Source organism: Herpailurus yagouaroundi, unplaced genomic scaffold (assembly GCF_014898765.1).
Source record: "Herpailurus yagouaroundi ecotype Mexico unplaced genomic scaffold, PumYag 28, whole genome shotgun sequence".
NCBI classification, from domain to species: Eukaryota; Metazoa; Chordata; class Mammalia; order Carnivora; family Felidae; genus Herpailurus; species Herpailurus yagouaroundi.
In genome coordinates, this window is record NW_024412376.1 from 134,381,119 (window position 1) to 134,401,198 (window position 20,080).

Genomic DNA, 20,080 nt, shown 5'->3' on the forward strand with positions numbered 1-20,080 from the left:
TAATCATTCTTTTAGGCCTTGAAACCATGATATTAAAACAGATGATACCAAGGAAGTGTATTAACCAGGACAGGAGGAGAATGGAAATGGCTGTCATCATCCAGAAGGCACACCATCTTTTTTTTTTTAAGCTTTACAATGATAACTTAAGCATAATTGTACCTGTATATTTTTAGGTGATCTGTGTTGGCCTTCTTCATGCCCAAGGCCACATCATCCTCATTCCTACCTTGAAGTGTCAAGCTGTGGGGTTTCTTTCCTCCCTCCTTCCTCTGTTATGTGGTCCCATCTCCCCCTCTGGGGATTTATTAGACACCCATTTATTATATCCCCACTATGCGCCAGCCACTGTGGTTGGTGCCAAGGATGTAGTTATGAATAAGCTTCATGGTCGCTGTCCTCATAGGGTTGTATTAAGTAGAATAGTAAGTAATTATATGAGTCCTTGAGACCCATGAGTCACTTTGTAATATACCTGTCAAGTATTATATGACATTGCTGGCCCTATGGCTTAGCCTGGGTTCCGTCTGTATTGTTAGCCTTTCTGTCACCCTTTGTATCAGTCAGCACTGTCTAGTTTATGCTGCAACCAAAGGGCTCAGTGGCTTAAACAACTCTCATTCTGCTAACTGTCCATGGCAGATTGACTGGAGGCACTGCTTTTTATAGTTGTTGCCCTCATGCTGTGTCTGAGGCTGACGATACAGACACTAACTAGACTAGACTATTGCCAGCCATGGTCACAAGAAAGAAAGATGCACTGACTCTTAAAAGGTCTGCCTGGAAACAACGTCTTGCTCACATTTCATTGACCAAAGCAAGTTACGTGACCGAGCCTGACTTCAGGGGGTGGGGAAATACACTCCTACCCTAAGAAGGGGACCAGGTATTCACACCACTACAGTGCTCCATAATCTCTTTTATCTCTGTAGTCACGTAGATATTACTGGCACCGAATCTTTTCAACCTTGTGCTGTTACTTAATGTTGTGGGTATGTCTCCCCAGGAAGATGATAAATCCGGCCAGCTCTGGTGCCTTACACTTCCTTGTGTGTGACTCAACATGATACTCTCCTTATACGAGATGCTTAAGAATGCTTTTGATTGTATGAAGAAGAGAATGAAGGGGGAGTAATCAGGACTCTTTCCATGTTTTAATACAACGCTTTATAGTTTACTGAGGGTCTGTGTACACTACCTCCTTGAATCTTTTCAGAGACTGAAGGACATATCACGATGGCTTTTACAGATCAGGAAAATGAGACGTAGAACTTTCACATGACTTGCTTAGTGTTGCACCCCCAAAAAAGCAATTGAGCTGTGTCTGAAACCGTGAATCCTAAACTCTGGACCAGTGCTTTTTCCTACTCCTTTTAGCCATTAATGCAGACATACCAGCTGTTTCTCGTGTTGAGCATCACACGGGACGGGGGAAGGAAGCTTTAGAAAAAGAGTTGAAAGCCCCTGACCAGGATGGGGTATATCTCTTGGTATTTGGATGCCAGCCAGGCTGAGGCACGCACAGCGGCAACTCTCAGCTTGTACCCAGTGGGGCAGTGTATTTGTTTCCTGCGGCTGTCATGACATATTGCCACAAACTTGCTGGCTTGCAACAGAAATGAATTCTCTCACAGCCTGGAGGCCGGAAGTCTAACATTCGTTTCAGTGGGCAAAATCAAGGTGGTAGCAAGACTGTACTCCCTCCGGAGACCCTGGGAAGAATCCGCTCCCAGCATCTTCCAGTTTCTGGTTGCTCCTGGCCGTTCTTTGGCTGTGGCCATTCCCCTAGTCCCTGCGTCCTCTTCACATAACGTCCTCTTCTGTGTGTGTGATCTCTCTGCCTCTCCCTCACAGGGACACTTGCTGTTGGATTTAGAGCCCACCCAGACAATCTAGGATAATATCCCCACCTCAAAATCTCCAACTTAATCATATCTGCAAAGATCTTTTTTCCCCTGTAAGGTAGTATTTACAGGCTCCAGGGATTAGGACCTGAAACTCTGGGGACCATTTCTCAACCTACCACAGTCAGGTTGGTTGACTCTGCTACCGGAGCTCTCTTCTCCCCTGCTCTGTTCCTCCATTCTCCTTCCTCAGCTCTCCCCTCCTCTGGGTGGTCCAGATGATGATATCTTGGAAAGACCTTTTGAGTTCAGCACACCCCAGCAGATCCTGGATCTGCCTCTTCTTGGCTTTGTGACTCTGGGCAAGTTACTCACTCTGAGCCTTGGTGTCCTCCTGTGTAGAGATGGGGGCTTTAGAACCTACATGCAGCTTGGGTGAGATAGTACAGGAGAGCAGGCCTGCCATGGGCACCTGGCAGAGAACCACCACCCCCACCCCCTCTGTCCCTCACTCGAGCCCCGCCTCCTGTGCACCTACAATGTGGGGCGAAGTGGGCTGGAGGCCGAGAGTGCTGCCCGTTGAGATTCGTAGAGCACTTCCTCCCATTTATTTTTCACAGTGAAGTTAAAAATACACGATGTTTATTAAATAATTAATCATCCTTTCCTAGAAGGGTTATTTCATTTCATGGGTGAGCAGTTTATTGCCAGAGAACTATGTCTTCCTCCGAAATGATGTATAACATGCTTTGGTGTCTACGTTTTTAGACACTAGAATGTTTTCTCTCCCTGCCATTTAAGCTTGAAGGTGGTGTGGTGCATATTCATTTGTACTTTGTTCGTTTTAAGAGACACACAGGTGCATAGTGGAGTGACCTCATATTCCTCCATTTCTAAAGTAGTATCCGGAAGCTGACGTGCCAATGCACGTGAGTTCCAGTAAGTTTTAGCATTTCCTAAGTATTTAGTGATAAATACCACAGGCAATAAGCCTTCACAGCATTAAGCCTATGAAGAAAAATAAGCAGTTGTATAACTGGCAAGGAAACTAATACAGTGGTGTAAGCCAAGAAATATCAAAGCCATTTTTTTTCCCTCAAAAGCCTTTGTGGTTTCATATACGTTCCTTGTCTACAATCTAATTCTGCCCTATTTTGTTTATAAAGCAGTCCCTTCAGACATTTGCCTTATTTTTAGGAAATGTTTATCCTATTACCAGAATAGTAAATAGAGGTTACTCACCATCTTTTTTTTTTTTTTAAGTTTATTTATTTCTGAGAGAGTGAGGGAGAGAGAATCCCAAGCACGCTTTGCACTGTCAGTGCAGAGCCTGATATGGAGCTCAAACTCAATGAACCGTGAGATGGTAACCTGAGCCAAAACCAAGAGTCAGACGCTTAACCGACTGAGCCACCCAGGCACCCCGCGCCATCTTTGAGCTAATGACGTTAGAGACCTGAACCGCTAGTGTGAGAAGGGCCAGGAGACCAAAACCGGCTTGCTGAGGAGTCTGTCATCCGCTGGTCAACACCTGCCATGGACGTGGGGCAGGCGGGCACAGATTGGCCCGAGTCCTCGTGTAACTAACTTTGCAGCAGAATCAAACCTATAAATATGGAGGACAAACTAATGGTTGCCAGAGGAAGCGGGGAGGGTTGAAGGAGAGTGTGAGAGGCCCGCTTTCCATTGTGGAATGAGTAAGTCACGGGGATAAAAGGTAGGGCACAGGGAATATGGTCAGTGGTACTGTACCAGCACTTTGTGGGGACAGATGGCACGTGTGGTGAGCATAACAAAATGTATAAACTTTTTGAATCACTATCCTGTACACCTGAAAGTAATGTAACACTGGGTGTCAACTATATTCAGATTAAAAAAAATAATAAAAAGAAAAACAAAAAAACAACCAGTAACCTATATGCAGGAAAAGTAAAAACTTGGAGGAAAAGGCTCGAATGGTGGCTATTTTCCATACCTACCATCATCTCCGAAATTTAGTAGTTTACTGATAAATACCTAAATGAGGGAAAAAAGAAAGGAGAGAATTGTTCGCCTGGAAAACTGACCATGGCTGCAAAGGGAGAACTTGTTTTGAGGACCTGACTGTGAATCAGAAGGGCTGAATTTGTAGCGGCTCCCGGCACAGAGCGGTATGCAGTGTTCAGAACGAGCAAGAACACCCAGGACGTTTAGTTTGTGGATAAACAGCCTAAATGCAGTGTTTGAATATTAAGTGTTTGAAGCATTTGCCCTAACAACAGACACACAGCACTTGCGACAATGGGGCCTTTTGTTTGCCACACCTCTGGAAGAAATCAAATGGGTTTTCCAGATTTGAACCGCAGCCCTGCCTGCCACTTACTATGTATGTGTTCTTGGGCAAGTTACATCACCCTCTCTGTACCTCAGTTTCCTCATCAGGAACTAACATTGCTTACCTCCCAGGAGTGGGTGGGTTACTCTCGCTGAGAGCTGAGGACGGCGTCTGGCACATCCATAGTGAGTGCAGTTGTCTGGTTGAACCCCTGTTCCATCCTAGCCCTCCCCTGCTGGCCTCTGACCCCCTGCCCCACCCCCCACCAGGCTGTATTTCCAGGCTGTGCCTGGATTTGGCCACTGGGAGGCGCTGAAGGAGTGAAAAGCCAGCAAGGGTTCCTCTCCCCTCTCTGGGCCTCCTGGCTGTTGTCACTTCGTGGCTCCAGCCACCTGTCACCTGTTGGCTTTTCAACTCTTCCATTACTCAAATCACCAATTTTGTGAAACTCCCTGTTTGCACTGTTTATAGCAGTTTTGTTTTCCTGGTTGTGCCCTGACTGATAAGGACTAGGCACCCATCTACCACCATTATTATTGTGATGGCCGTTGGTGCTGCTGTTGTGGTCTCATGGGAAACTGAAACTCAGGAGGTAAAGCGAATCAACCAGAATCCCACAGTTGGCATGTAACAGACCCCAGCATAAAACCTTTTTCATTAAATCTCTCCTTCTCCCAAGGCTTTGGATGGGCTGATATGTTCAACTCTAATTCGTCTGAGTTTTCAGTGTTTTGCCAAGGGACTCACTCCCTTTCTGGATTCCCACCTATTGGAAGATATGTCTACCTGGACATGTGCTGAGGAAACAGCCATCCTAACTGCCATTGACTACTTTGCAGTCACAAACTATCAGGTCGGGACTGACCTCACCTCATGTGGTTCTACCACACTGGGGGTGTGGGTGTTAGTTAAAGACCATTGATTACAAGCAACAGAAAACAATTCGAGTGATCTTAAACAAAGGACAATTTGGTTGTCCTTTGAAACCCAGAGTTTGAAGTAATGTCAGGATGTACTCTTCTTGGCTTCATACTTTTCTCTGCTTCATATGGTAAAAAAATAACGATTTCTTTAATAGCCAGTCTTAGAATGTAGTCTCTCAATTCCAAATTCCTGAGGGGAGAGACTCTCACCCGGCATAGACCAGTCACCCACCTTAGTCTAAATTAACTAGCCAGGTTCATTCCACGCAAGATGTCAACAAGGAACCTACTGTTCCACATGGATTTGGGTGGTGTGGTATTTCCCAGAAAGGGGGGCCAACACGGATAAGCGAACAAGTATCCACTGTAGAGCTCATTTCAAGATGTCAAACAGCTTGATCATCATGGGAATAGCAGTGGCCATATTTGTGCCAGATGCAATGCTAATTACATTATATCTGGGGGGTTTTGTTTGTTTTATTTTAATCCTTAGAACAGGCCTTAGAAGACAGGTGTTATTTACCTTTTACAGATGAGGAAAGGCGAAAGGGAAAATTTTGCATTTGTATAATACAAAGCTCCACAAGCCAACCAAAACATTACAGGTCTTTGCTTCTAGTGAGAATTAAAATACATCAACTCAGAAGGGCAACACTGGTTAGCTCATGCTGACCAGAAGTTGTGAGTAGTGGCTAAGTATACCTTTGACAGAGAAAGGCAGTGTGGGTGCAAATCAAAGTCGTTTATTATTTGTATGAGAAATGCATTTTAAAATAAGACATCCTTGGTGGCTAAAAACAATAAAATGGTCCTTTGGTGGTTAAAAGGATCGATTTGGTCCAGCCCCCAGTCTTTGAAAATAAGGAATTTTATTTGAAGTAAGTAATTTAGGTTCTTTGTGAAAAGTTCCTTCAACTTCTAAGATGATTCAGAGTTCAGAATTCTGATTCAGTCTGACTGTATCAGGAGTGTTTAAATATACATTTTCACTCACTCAATAAGTCATGAAATTCATTTAATTGACATTGGTGCACTCAGAAATCGTCCAAGCAGACTTTGAGCTGTAAGCATTTGCTCCTCTCCTTCTGGTTAATCCTCACACATCTTACACGTCATGTTTTCCGAAACTTCTAAAAATGGGATTGCTTACCGTTGAAATTGGCCATTGGATTGTTGTGTTCCTAAAGACAAGTTATAAAACTTGCTTAAATGATGTAGTTCTCCCCCTCTTTTTCTCAAAATGTTTTCTACATGAGCAGAGAGTGTGGCATCTACAATCTAGAGGACCGGAGATGCTCCAACTTGAGCCGCGTCAGAACCCGCTGTCGGTGTTCAAAAAGCACGATGGCTGAGTCCCGTCCTCACAGTTTGAGATTCAGGATGTCTGGGGTAGAGCCTGAGAGCTTGCATTCCTAACAAATCCCCAAGTGAGGCGAATTTTATCTGCGGGCCATCCTTTGAACACCCCTGCTCTAGACTGAAGACTGTAGAGTTTGCTGAAATTAAGCATGAATGCTTTCATTCTTGCAACTTTATGAGGAATCAGTGGGGATGGCAGAATTGAATAATGAGTCTGTTTAGTCAGAAAGGGCCGCTTCTTACTAAGAGCTCTGTCTGGAATATATGAGCTTCCTTTCGTTGAGCGGGGAAGATAATTCACAGAGGATTTACTAGTATGATCATGAAGCTTCAAATTTAGAGCCCCTTTGCCTGAGTGGCTCATTCGATTAAGTGTCCGACTTCAGCTCAGGTCATCATCTCACTGTTTGTGGGTTTGAGCCCCGCGTCGGGCTCTGTGCTGACAGCTCAGAGCCTGGAGCCTGCTTCAGATTCTGTGTCTCCCTCTCTCTCTGCCCCTCCCCCACTGGTGCTCTGTCTCACTCTCTCAAAAATAAATAAACGTTAAAAGAAATTTAAAAAAATTAGGGCCCCTTTTAGGGTTTAGCAATGAGTTCACCTGGTTTTTGTAAAATTTGCAAAAGGAAGGTACTTTTGTATTCCTTTTCATAAAGAGCCCCAGAAATTATCTGATCTCTAGCTTCCCTGAAACCCGAATCAACTGTCTGATCATTAACTAGTATAGTCAACTCATGTGTATGAAAGGGATACAGTTTGTAAGAAAGAGAAGCCTTTCAGCAGTCTGTAAGTGCCAGAAATTAGGATAAAAGAAAGACATCATCTCAGGACATGAGCCTCACGTGTGAACTTTGTGTGGCACCGAATTTAATTGAATGAGCTCAGTGGGGCATTAAGGCAGATGAAAATCCAAGCTGATCTTAGCTGGCTCACTAAATGATCAGCTTGCTGTGTGTGCTGTGTGTTTTGTTTATTTTCTACGTATTGTATTTTATTTATTTATTTATCTATCTATCTATCTATCTATCTATCTATTTATGTATTTTGTGACCAGAGCTGATTTGGAGAATGAGTTGCACTCAAGTTCTGGTCTCACCTCTTATAAACTCACTCTCTGAACCTCTTTACCTGTGAAAAGGAAATGGTAGTAATTGCCAACTTATTACAGCTCATGGGATAATGAAATGATAGATATGAACAGACATTTGTTGATGTTTGAAGATACAAAACTGTTCTTATGTGAAGACATAAAATGCTATGCAAATTAGTAGTTATACAAGTCTACACAAATAGTACACTAATGGTTCATATTAATTGAATGACTAAAAGGCCATTCTGCTAGATCAAGGGTCAGCAAATTTTTCTATAAAAGGAAAGACTGTAAATATTTTAGGGTTTGTGGGTCATTCTGTCTCTGTCTTGACTACTCAACTCTGCCACTGTTAGATAAAAGTAGCCATAGACAAGACAGAAATGAATCACTGTGGCTGTGTTTCAGTAAAGCTTTATTTATGAAAACAAGAGTTGCTATGCTGGATAGTATATCAAAATTCCTCTGAAATGCCATTGTCCTGCACAATTAGGAACTTCCTGCTGAACATGAAGATAAAACAGATACTAGCAGTTATAAATAATGTTTTAATTTAAACTCCAGCACCAAAGGATCTAAAAGCTGGCAAATTTCATCTGCTTTACTTTCCATAGTTCCTGACATGGCTGACATCTCTTTGGGGGATGAGGGCACATAAATAGAAGAGGGAAGGCAAAGTGTGGAAAAGGAGTGGTTCAAGGTTAAGTACAGTTAGTTAAGCGTCCAACTTCAGCTCAGGTCATGGTCTCGTAGTTCACGATCTCACTGCTCTTAGCAGTGAGCCCGCTTTGGATCCTCTGTTCCCCTTTCTCTGCCCCTGCCCCACTTTTGTGCTTTCTCTTTCTCTCAAAAATAAATAAACACTTAAGAAAATTAAAAATTAAACTTACCTATGGGATTCAGCCTCAACCGCAAACTCTAAGAACGGAGTTTTGTGACCACCAAGAAATTAAGTGGCTCTATTTTATAATCTCCTTTTTTTTTTTTTTTTTTTTTTTTTTTTTTTGGAGAGAGAGAGAGAAAGCGTACAAGTGAGCGAGGGGCAGAGAGGGAGGGAGAGAGAGAGAGGCTCACCTTCCGGAAACATGACACGAGCTCACCGGGATGCAGGACTGGAACTCCCGAACCATGAGATCATGACCTGAGCCGAGTCACATGCTTAACCGACTGAGCCACACGGGCGCCCCTCTCCTAGTTACTTTTTTTTTTTTTAATTTTTTAAACGTTTATTTATTTTTGAGACAGAGAGAGAGCATGAACGGGGGAGGGTCAGAGAGAGGGAGACACAGAATCTGAAACAGGCTCCAGGCTCTGAGCTGTCAGCACAGAGTCCGGCACGGGGCTCGAACTCACGGACCGCGAGATCGTCACCTGAGCCGAAGTCGGACGCTTAACCAACTGAGCCACCCAGGCGCCCCACCTAATTACTTTTTAAAGATCACTGGTATGATCTGTGACCATTGGGTCTGTGAACATTGCAAAACTGAAGTAAGTTTTAGTCAGGGGACCCACCAAAAAGACAGTTTGCCTATTCATCTCAAAAGGGAAGACAAGGGTCGCCTGGGTGGCTCAGTTGGTTAAGCATCTGACTCGTTTTTGGCTCAGGTCATGATCTCACGATTCTTGAGGTCATGCCCCATATCCAGCTCCTCACTGACAGCACAGAGCCTGCTTGGGATTCTGGCTCTCTCCCTCTCTCTCAGCCTCTCCCCTACTTTCTCTCTCTCTCAAAATAAATAAACTTTTAAAAAAGGGGAAGTTAATCGTGAGCCATGAATAACGTTTCTGTAAGCATTCACGTGTAGGTTTTTGGGTGGACATAAGTTTCCACTTCTTCCGGGTAAACACCCAGGAGTGGGACTGCTGGGTTGTGTGGGAATGGGGTGTTTAGCTTCTGGAAAAACTGCCAACGCACTCTGTGAAGTAACTCCCCCTTTGCTTTCCCGGCGACAGTGGACGAGCCCCGTGTGCTCAGCGTCCTCGGCAGCACTTTGTGTTGCCCGGTTTCCGTGGGGTTTTGTCGCTGTTATGTCAGCACTCTAAAATGTGTGACATGGTAACCCGTTGTGCTCTGAACCTGCATTTCCCTAATGAATAAGGACGTTGAGCATCTTTCCTGTGCTTACGAAAACCATGTATCTTCTTTGGTGAGGTATCTGTTTAAATGTTTTTGTGCCTTTAAAAAATGGGGTGGATTTTCTTATTATTGGTTTTATTTATAATTGCCCCAAACTGGAAACAACATAAATATCCACCACTGGTAGATGGATAAACACACCATGGTACATCCACGCAATGAAATTTCTCAGCAGTAAAAAGGAACGAAGCGCTGATACACGCTCAACAATTACGCTAAGAGAAGCAAAATTCCGGAGCTACATATAGTTTGGTTCCATGGATGACATTTGAGCAAAGGCAAAACTATAGGGACAGAAACCAGACCAGTGGTAGACCAGAGTTGATTGCCCCTGCCTCCACTTTCCCAACCGTAGGTTTAATATGAGTTTAGGCTTTAGTTTCTTTTCTTTTCTTTTCTTTTCTTTTCTTTTCTTTTCTTTTCTTTTCTTTTCTTTTTTCTCTTTCTTTTATTTTGAAAGAGAGAGTACATGTGTGCAAGTGGGGAATGGGCAGAGGGAGAGAGTGAATCTTAAGCAGGCTACAGTCAGTGCAGAGCCCCATCTGGGGCTCCTTCTCGTTGAAACTCGATCACGTCAGAGCTCGATGGTGAGATCATGACTTGAGTCGAAATCAGGAGTAGGAGACTTAACCATCTGAGCCGTGCCCCTGAGCTTGAGTTTCTAATACAGAAACACAAACGTGATTTTTCTCTAATTTTAACTGTGGAAATTGCCAGACCGCAGGCATTTTCCTTGACCCTCATTTTCATTCCTGAGTAGACCTGGAGACAGCCTGGCCCTCTTCATCCTCATGCATTCAGGGCCCCTGTACCTCCCTGCAGTTCTGCCTTCCAAGGGGTTGCATAGGGAGATGACGAAGCCAGATGCACTTTGAGAACTGAGTGCTGAGCTGATTCTCACAGGATTCTGAATCATAAAGGGCAACGATTGATGTTCACCTCCCACCCCCTAGCAGATGGGAACGAGAGAACTATTGGGTGAAGTGGGGGGAGGAAGGATAAGTCAATTTCTCTATAGTACAGTGAATGCCAGGGAAATGCCCACTGTCTTTGGTCTAGTGGGAGGTTCTGTCTGCTGAATATTGCATTCAGAAAACGAGCTATGCTCCCTGATTAGGGCTTGGAAATGTCTTCCACTTACAAAGATTTTTGTTGTACACATCTATTATAAATAGCCCTTGCATGTTATAGGGCAGAGCATGAAGAATTCAGGTCATTGGACAGGAGAATTGGGTTTTTGTTTTGTTTTGTTTTGTTTTCAAAATCTTCATTACAAGATGCTGTGGTCAAACCTGGAGGATTTTTAGAATAAACGTCGCATCTGTATGTGAGTGCAAGGAAAACTTCTGCTGTATCTGGTGTTTTGTGGGTGGAGGAGGTTTTCTTTTAAAAATTCACGTTATGGATTCCTCTAAGGGCAACCGTCAGGTACACAGTCCTTTAAAATAAGTTGGGAAAGATTACTCTTGGTGCACAACTCCCTGGCTTTTATTGTTTGAGTTCATTGTGGATCTGAGTTTACATTCCTTTTTGCTGTTTATTTATCCTTGTGGCCATTGTTGGGCTCATTTGCATCTGGTTTCTTGCCACTCACAATAGAGTCTCTGGACTAGAGCATCAGCATCACCTGGGAACTTTTAAAAAGAAATTTTTTAATGTTTGTTTATTTTTGAAAGAGAGAGAAACAGAGTGCAAGCAGGAGAAGGAGCAGAGAAAGAGGGAGACACAGAATCCAAAGTGGGCTCTAGGCTCTGAGCTGTCAGCACAGAGCCGGATGTGGGGCTCGAACCCATGAACAGTGAGATCATGACCTGAGCCAAAGTCAGATGCTTAGCCGACTGAGCCACCCAGGTGCCTCTCACCTGGGAGCTTTTAAGAAATGCAGGTCCCACCCCAAACCTACTGAATCAGTGTTGGCATTTTAACAAATCCCCAGAGGATGCATTTGCACATTGAAGCCTGAAAGGCACTGATTGAGGTCGAGGTCCTGCACAAACATCCCACCGGCTTGATTGATAACCTTGTTGGGATTGTGTGTGACCCCCGGAAGTGTACTGTTGGTGCATTTTCCTGATGTCCGTGCAAGTGTGAGTGTGGGTGCATGCCATTTACTACAGTGAAATTAATTTAGTAAGTGTTCTCTGCTGAGATGGGCACCAAAGATACCAAAACCAAATAAGGCGTGGTTGAGTTTCCAGGAGCTCAGAGTCTAGTTGGGGGACACAGAAAAAGCCACAACATCACATTGTCCATTGTCTTTATCTGTGTTGTTTGACTTCCTTCCTCCACACAATTCCAGTCCCCTTCTCTGGAAACAATTTCTCAGTGCATGTAGTCCACTGGCCACCTGCCTCTGAGTCCTTCAGGTACATTTATGAGAAGAGCATGGGTCACCCCAGACCTACTGAATCATACTCTTGGGGTGAGCCCTGACATCTTCATTTTAATGATTAGTATGCACGGTATAATTTGAGAACCACTGACCTGGGTGCTGCTTTGATATCCTTTGTAATTATGCAATGTGGTAACAAAGGAATGTTTATTTAATTTTGAGAGAGAGAGAGAGAGAGAGAGAGAGAGAGAGAGAGAGAGAGAGAGACCAGGGGAGGGGCAGAGAGAGAGAGGGAGACAGAGAATCCTAAGCAGGCTCTGCACTGTCAGCACAGAGCCCATCTCGAGATCATGGCTTGAGCTGAAATCAAGAGTTGGACGCTTAACCGACTGAACCACCCAAGGAATGTTTAAATACGACTTCGAATATTTAAGGAATTATTTGGAGTTTTCCTTATACTAAATTCAGGGAGAGTTGCTAGTGGCCTCCAAGTTCAAAGCTGCTTTTATCTTGGGTGAGACAATGTAAAGATCTTTGTGGACAGTACTCAAGGATTGTTTGAATTCATATTTATATATTTTCTAGCAGCATATTTTCTAGTAGCAAATGAAAGTGCTTTGTTCTATAATGAGTTAACAGTGTGAACATTGTTATGACAATCCTGTGACTTTCTTGTTTAATGTTTATACTCATCTAATCAAACAAATTGAAATTGGATTATGGCCATTGCACATTATAGCAGTTATTATCCAGTTTAAATGCAGGTCTGAAGGAAATAAAATTGATTTTTCTATGCTACTTGGGGACATCATAGATTATTAGTGTGCTGTTTGAATTTTCAATTAGGTTAGTATGGAGGAGAGAAAGATTAGTAGTTGTTTTTTTTTATTTTTTTAATGTATTATGTAAATAAACTGTAATATTTCATTCTAATTAGGGAGTCAGATGACTTTTAAAGGTTTGGCGATCTGCTTCCATACTTTTATTTAAAGCATGTCAGGTTTTTAAAGTGGATAATAATTTCGAGGAACACTTTTATTTTTAAAAAGCAAATAATGGAGTTGTACGCCATGATAACACTCAGTTACTGCAGTAACAGCTACCTTACTTTTCAGGGAATGAACTGCAAAACGTATCAGAATTTCGTAGATGGCTGAACCTATCTTTTTATAAACTAAACCCTTTTTTAAAAATTCCCTTCATTCTGTAAATACCTTTTGTGTACCTGCTCTGTGTAAGCACCACGCCCGACACTAGGGATTCAGAATTGATCTAACACAAGTCCTTCACAGAAACAAATGTTTCAGTACCACTGACTGCTAGAAAAGCAGAGCAATGGGCCACAGAAACACAAAGGCAAGAATGATGAGCCCTGGGGAGTAGGAAAAGGCTTCATGGAAGACCTGACTTTTGATCTGGACCTTGACTCAGGAGTAAGAGTTGACAAAATGAAAATTTATTCTTTAAATTGTAAAGGCATTACATGTTCATTACATGCTCATTTTAGAAGGGACGCCTGAGTGGCTCGGTCGGTTAAGCATCCCACTCTTGATTTTGGCTCAGGTCATGATTGCATGGTTTGTGAGATCGAGCCCCACATCAGGCTCTGCACTGACAGTGCGGAGCCTGCTTGGGATTCTCTCTCTGCATCTCTGTGCCCCCCCTCCCTGACTTCTCTCTCTCTCTCTCAAAATAAATAATAAACTTTAAAACAAAAAAATACCTATAGGAAAAAATTAATTGATTAAATTTGATCATTGTGAACTGTATTAAGTACTAACTGTGTATCAGGAAATGTGCTTGATGCTGAAAATACAATGGGGAACAGTCCACAAGACCAGTCTTAGGTTCACTAACTAGAAAGACTTACAAACTATTACACTCACAGTTGTGGTTTGTTACACCTAAAAGATACAGATTAAAATCAGCCAAGGAAAGGGGTGCCTGGGTGGCTCAGTCGGTTAAGCGTCCAACTTCGGCTCAGGTCACGATCTCACGGTTTGTGGGTTCGAGCCCCATGTCGGGCTCTGTGCTGACAGCTCAAACCCTGGAGCTGCTTCAGATTCTGTTTCCCTCTCTCTCTCTGCCCCTTCCCTGCTTGTGCTCTGTCTCTCTCTCTCTCAAAAATAAACATTAAAAAAAAATTTTTTTTTAAATCAGCCAAAGAAAGGGTTGCATAGGGCGGAGTTCAGGAAATTTCCAGAGAGCCTCGGTTGTCCTCTGTCTGTGGGGTCATGGACAGTATAGCTTTTCCAGCATCAGTGTGTGATAGTATGCACAAAGTACTGCTGACCAGGGAAGTTCATCTGAGCCTTGGTGTCCAGAATTTTTATTGAGGCTCCATCACATAGGCATAGTTGATGACCCATGTGGTTGACCTCAGACTCTAGCCCCTCCAGAAGTGGAATTGATGCCGAGTAACCCAAAGCCCCTGCCCCAGACCACATTGTTAGACTATCTAGTGTGACCCAAGACCTGCAGGCAGACAAAAACACTAGTAATAGGCATGACATGCCATGGTCTAAGAGTTTACCTCCAGAAGCTGAGGGAAAAGGCCAGACCTCTGTTGGGTCAAGGTTGAATTCTTTACTACACAGAAACAAAACCAGACACTACAGTAAGTGTATAAGACTCACCATAAAGTGAGGGAGAAGAGGACTGTAAAGAAAATATCTGGGACGCTGGGGAATGGAGAGGGTAGGGGTATGAACTGGCAGTTAGGAAGATTTTCCCAAGGAAGTGGACTGAGATATGAAGGACGAAAGGGATTAGCCAGATGAGCGGTGCAGTGAAGAGCATTCCAGAGGAGGGAACAGATGGTGCAAAGCCTCTGAGGTGGGAAGTAGCTGGGAATGTTTCAGAAACTGGAACATGAGGCTGGAGCAGAGAGAAGAAGGAGGGAATGTGATTGCAGCATCGGTTGTAGAGAGAATAAGGACCAGATCGCAGGAGGCCTCAGTGACCCTTGAAATGATTATGGACTATATCTCTCCAGTCAATGGGAAGCCATTGGAGGGTTGTACAGTCTGAGCATGGATGCTCAGGTTTGTGATTTGTTTGTTTGTTTAAAGGGACACACGTGTGGCAGCTGTGAGAGTAGCCCGTCGGGGGTGAGAGTGGAACCAGGGAGACCATTGGAAGACTGTTCTAACCATCTAGATGAGAGACGGTGGTGGCTGGAAATAGGGTGGAGGCAATGGGGTTGGAGGGAGGGTAATGAGTTTGAGAGGACAGTGGCCAGTAGAGTTGGCAGGACTTGTCAAGCACGACTTCTCTGCCAGGGGACGCTCAGCTGTCATACTGTGTTGTTACCTACGGGCATCTGGCAGCTCTTTTGCTTCTCACTTGTTGTTTCCACCCTCCTATAGGCAAGTAACCAAACTCCCTAGAATTATGTGTAAGGAAAGAAGGGCAGCCTCGAAGGGGTGACGGGTGGGATTCTGTGAAATCAGCTCGTATCTCCAGATTTGGTGATGCCTGTTCTGACTGCTGAACCCCAAGCCCAAGACTCACCCCCACTTCCAGTGGAGGCTGTGTTCCACACAGTTGTGGTTGCCAGAGCAGCTCATTGTAAACAGCATTTCTAAATAGCTGAGGAATTATTGGTCATAGATTCAGATATGCCATGTGTTAAAACATGTCCTCCTTGAAAAACAACTGATAAGCAGAAAAGCCTACAATAGAATTGTCAGCACAGAGCCCAGCATTTAGGAAGAGCTTAATAAATGTTGAACAAATGAGTAGATGTTTAATCTGCTTTTAAAACACGGACACTAAAAGAATTACCAGTATACCTGTGGTGTGTTTTACTAAACCCAGACAAGACTCCTAGTTACACACTCCCTTGATTTTCTTGTGTGTGTTTTGTGGATTATATTCCTTTCCCTGTTAAAAAAAAAAAAATGTATGGTACTTTGAATATAACAGAAAACATGGCTGATGTCCCCTATTTCATTTGGTTAAATTGTCCAATCAAACATCTTGCCCAGAATCAATTAGAAGAAGTACTTTGAGTACACACGGAATATAGACAGTAAGAGATCTTGGATTTTCCTTTCAAACTGTGTTTTAGTCAATGACTGGCCAGCATTCATTTAAAATGCTGTCACTTAGCCAACTGGACACTTTCCTGCTTCTGTGTATGGGGGAGCGGATTCTCAACTAGAGATGGTAGCGTTGGGATGCCAGTGTCATCTTGGAGCAGTAAACAAAAAGTGCCATAAGAGATGCCGGGATTGGAGAGGTGTGTAGGGGTGAATGACTTGCTGTTAAGTGTTTCCTGTAAATTGCCAGGGAATCTGAAAAATACCTTTAAGCTCAGTTCAGCACTCGCTGCCTCATTTATCAAGCTACAGTTTGGACCTGCTTTGTCTTGACATTGAAAAGGCTTTCTGGCTGTGGCTTGCGGTGCTCCCTCCCCTCCCACTCCTGCCTCCTGCTCCCCTACGCCCCCACTCCCCGCGGCAGGGTTCAGGCAGGGTCTGTTAGGAACCAGAAAGCCAAGCCCAGGACGTCAACTTTGTAAAGCGGTTCAGCGAGATCAGAATGAACTTGCCAAGTCCCGAGTGTCCAAAATGGGAAATGTTCGTCCTAGAACGGGTGGGCTCGTTGGGGATGAAGGTATTTACCTACCCGCACGCCCCCCCCCCCCAACTTGCTTGCCTCGGGCCTGGTGTCCGGCAGCTGGAAGCTCCTACGGGGGACACCTGCTGGGCACACCTGGCGGGGGGTGGGGGGAGGGAGGGGCGGCTCCTCCCCAGCAGCCAATGGGCGGCCGCGGCGGGCGGCGGCGGGCGGAGAGCGCGGGCAGGCCCGGCGCTGGGAGGCGCGGACGCTGGGAGGCGCGGAAGGCACTGGCTTCAACTTAAGACGGAAGGAGCGCGCCGCTGCTGGTTCGAGCGGCCACGGCCGGCTGGCTGGTGTGGTCACCGCTGTCCTCGTCCCAGCGCCGGGGCCGCGCGGGAGGCCAAGGTGAGAAACGTGGGGAAGGGGCGGCGGGCCTTTGTCTGCAGGTGCGTGCAGAGGTAACGAGCGGGGTCCGATCCCGAGCTGGCTCGCGGGGACAGCGAGGCGGGCCCAGGGGACCCGCGGGACAAAGGCTGCACCCTCCCTTCGCCAGAGTCGGCGCTTAGCGAAGTGCCTGGTCGTGGGCAGCTGGAGGGCTAAGGGGGAGCCTTTCTGCCTCGCTGGAGAGAAGGGTGAAGAATGTGTGAATTGGAGGCGTGGGGTGGGATGCGGGAAGCTTTTGATCCCAATTGACGAGCGCAGCAGTAGCCGTTTGGAGGCTCTGCTCTGGGCATTTCTCTTGTGGCCAGTGTTAGGATTGAGTAAATGAGTGTGTTCATTTCACATGCCCTCTGGTGAATCCACATGTATGCCTTCTTGTCTATTAGGAGAATCTTGATAATCCAATTTTGGGATTAAAAGCAATATTCTTTGGTGTAAAAAGACTGCATTTACAAACAATTTTAGTTATATGGTTTAGAATATCTATCTGTGTGACTTCCGTGTGACAAAATGTTTCAAATTCCCAAAATGCAGAAAATCACCTTGCTCTTGGCATTGAAAAAGGAGGGGTTTTTTTTGTGTTTTTTTTTATATATATATATATAAAGAAAAACATGATGTAAATAGTGCATACAGATTTGATCGCATTCTCAGGGAATCTGTGCCTTCTCTCTCTCCATTATCTGTTTTCCTGTACCAGTATTGTAACCAGGCACATCTATTGATTCCCTAATTAATGTGTGGTTGTGAATCTTCATTACTGCCTTGGGTGGGAGAAGGCGGAGGAGCAGACGATCCCATTAGTCTTTTTTTTTTTTTTTCTTTTTATAACTGCAGCTGCAGCCTGGCTTGACTTGAATCCTGAGTGGTGGGTTATGCCCGCTTTCCTTGTATTGTGTTTTTTGGGTTCCTTAGACCATTGGGCAGTTTCTTCTCCATCCTCACTCTGACACAAAAGCAGTTTGCAAGTTTTCTCCCTAAAGTTCAGATCTTTGCCACTGCCTTTTAGTTGGTACTGCTTTGTGATAGGAGTTATTTGGTGTCCTGACGCCTTTCCCAGGGACTTAGAAGCATAACATATTATGAAGAAAGCAGCTTTAAATCCCTATTTGAAAATTTTGTCCGTAATTTGGGGTTTTTTTTTTTAATGTTTCTTTATTTTTGAGAGATAGTGAACAGGGGACGGCAGAGAGAGAGAGGGAGAGAGAGAATCCCAAGCAGGCTCCACACTGTCAGTGCAGAGCCTGATGTGGGGCTCAATCTCACAAACTGTGAGATCATGACCTGAGCTGAAATCAAGAGTCAGATGCTTAACTGAGCCACGCAGGTGCCCCTTGTCCATAATTTTGTAAAAGTTGTTGGTGGCTGTGTTGTCCAAAATGAAGTGTAAATAAGAAGCCTGATGGGGGAAGACTTTCCACAAAGCATCAGCCCTTATTGTCGAAGAAGGTACCATCGTTCTTGGCTCAGCAGTAAGTGAGGCTCAGCATGAAGGCACAGGCTATGTGCTGGGTGGGTCAGGAACCCTACCTCTCTGACACCTGCTGCATTGAGTTCCTCTATCATTCTAGTGGGTCCTAGCTTTTGAGCAATGGGGCTTATTTATTTAATAAGTATTGACTGAACACCTGGTATATGCTGGGCCTCGGCCCTAGTGATTAAAATGGGAACTGCCCAAGTACCTCCTTGCGTTCTTAGAGCTCACATAATATTGTCACAGGATCCATTTTAGATCCTTTGAACTGGAGCACACCTAAGAAGTAGTATGGATGACCTTGAGGTGAGTCAAGAGGATGTTGCTGCTGGCTGCTGCCTTGGAGGCCAGCTGAGCCCAGGGCTGTAGGTGTTCACAAGTAGGGCCAAGGTCATCTCCGTGCCAAGGGTGTAGGTATTAATCAGACCGAGGGTCATCGTGCACTGGAGTCGGTCTTCTGGGACTGCAAGGAGGGCCAGAAGCTGAGTTCTGGAAGAGTTTGAACAGGGGTGTTGTTAATTTGGATGTGGTCCTTCCAGTGTGTTTCAAAAACTGTCTATCGGTCATGCAATCTCCTGGTCTCACCTCAACAGCTTTCATCTTTAACAACCCCCCTCAGGGAAATGAACTTCATTCTGTACCACTGACTGAGCAAAGCTTTCCATCTGTCCACAGTCTCCCAAGTGTGAAGAGATGACTCCTAGATTTAAGGACCTAGAACACGGTTTGAAAACCCCTACTTACTCTCTCTATACTTTTCATGGTTTTTGTTTTGTTTTGTTTTGTTTTGTTTTGTTTTGTTGGAGTATATTGATGACCTGTAACTTCTTACTCATCTGGGTTTCCAGAGTTTTCCACAAATCCCTCGGGTTACATGAAAATACGTTAAATAGTAGTGTAACTCGTTCTTTTCTAAGCACCTATTTTAAACACAGAATATAATATTTTTGAGAAATTCTTAGACCTTTGGTTTCCTCTGGTCCTGGCATAGGATGTTCTTCACAAGTAATTGAAATGTTGGATGGGCAGATGAATTAGTATAGATGAAAAGACTTCATTTTCTATTTTGAGGGTTTAACTTTGGTTATCACATGTACTTGATATTTATAATCTGTACATTGGCTTGCTGTTCAGCAGATGTAGAACATCTGTGTGGCAGGCATCTTGTGAGGTACATGATGGAATGAGACAGACAAGATCCAAAGAAGCAGGAGGATAAGCCAGAAGAACAATTTAGGAAGCAAGATAACATAGATTATAAGTGCCAGGAAGATGGTCAGGGGCACAGAGAATGCAGCTGAGTAGTTCAGTGGGGAAAAGAACCACCAAGAAGCAGTCCATCCTAGGAGGTGATATTTGAGCCGAACGTGAAGGCTGAGTAGAAGCCAGGCATGTGGGGAGCAAGTAGGAAGCTTGGAGGAAGAGAAGTGCTCAGCACGTTCCAGAATCAGAGAGGAGGCCAGCATGGTTGGAGCCACAAGCAAGGAGGCCAGTGGTATGTGCTGGGGTGGAAGAGGTTTGTGGGGACACGATTTTATGAGGCTTTTTGGCTGTGATTGAAGGTTTGAGTTTGATTCCCTCCCTCTCTCTGCCCTTCTCTCTC

General features: G+C 44.5%; 1 protein-coding gene across 15 annotated transcripts in view; it reads left to right on the forward strand.

Moving 5' to 3' along the window:
- APBB2 (amyloid beta precursor protein binding family B member 2) overlaps positions 1 to 20,080 on the forward strand; it is a 387,308-nt gene that overhangs the window by 331,941 nt on the left and 35,287 nt on the right. Inside the window, exon 1 of one of the 15 annotated variants that reach the window (XM_040485054.1) lies at positions 16,848 to 16,967. The exons of 13 other annotated variants lie outside the window; for them this stretch is intronic. The gene's annotated coding sequence lies outside the window, so the exon portion shown is untranslated. Of the gene's footprint in view, positions 1 to 16,847; positions 16,968 to 20,080 lie in introns of those variants that run through there. One more of the 15 variants, XM_040485056.1, reaches the window with a different exon arrangement.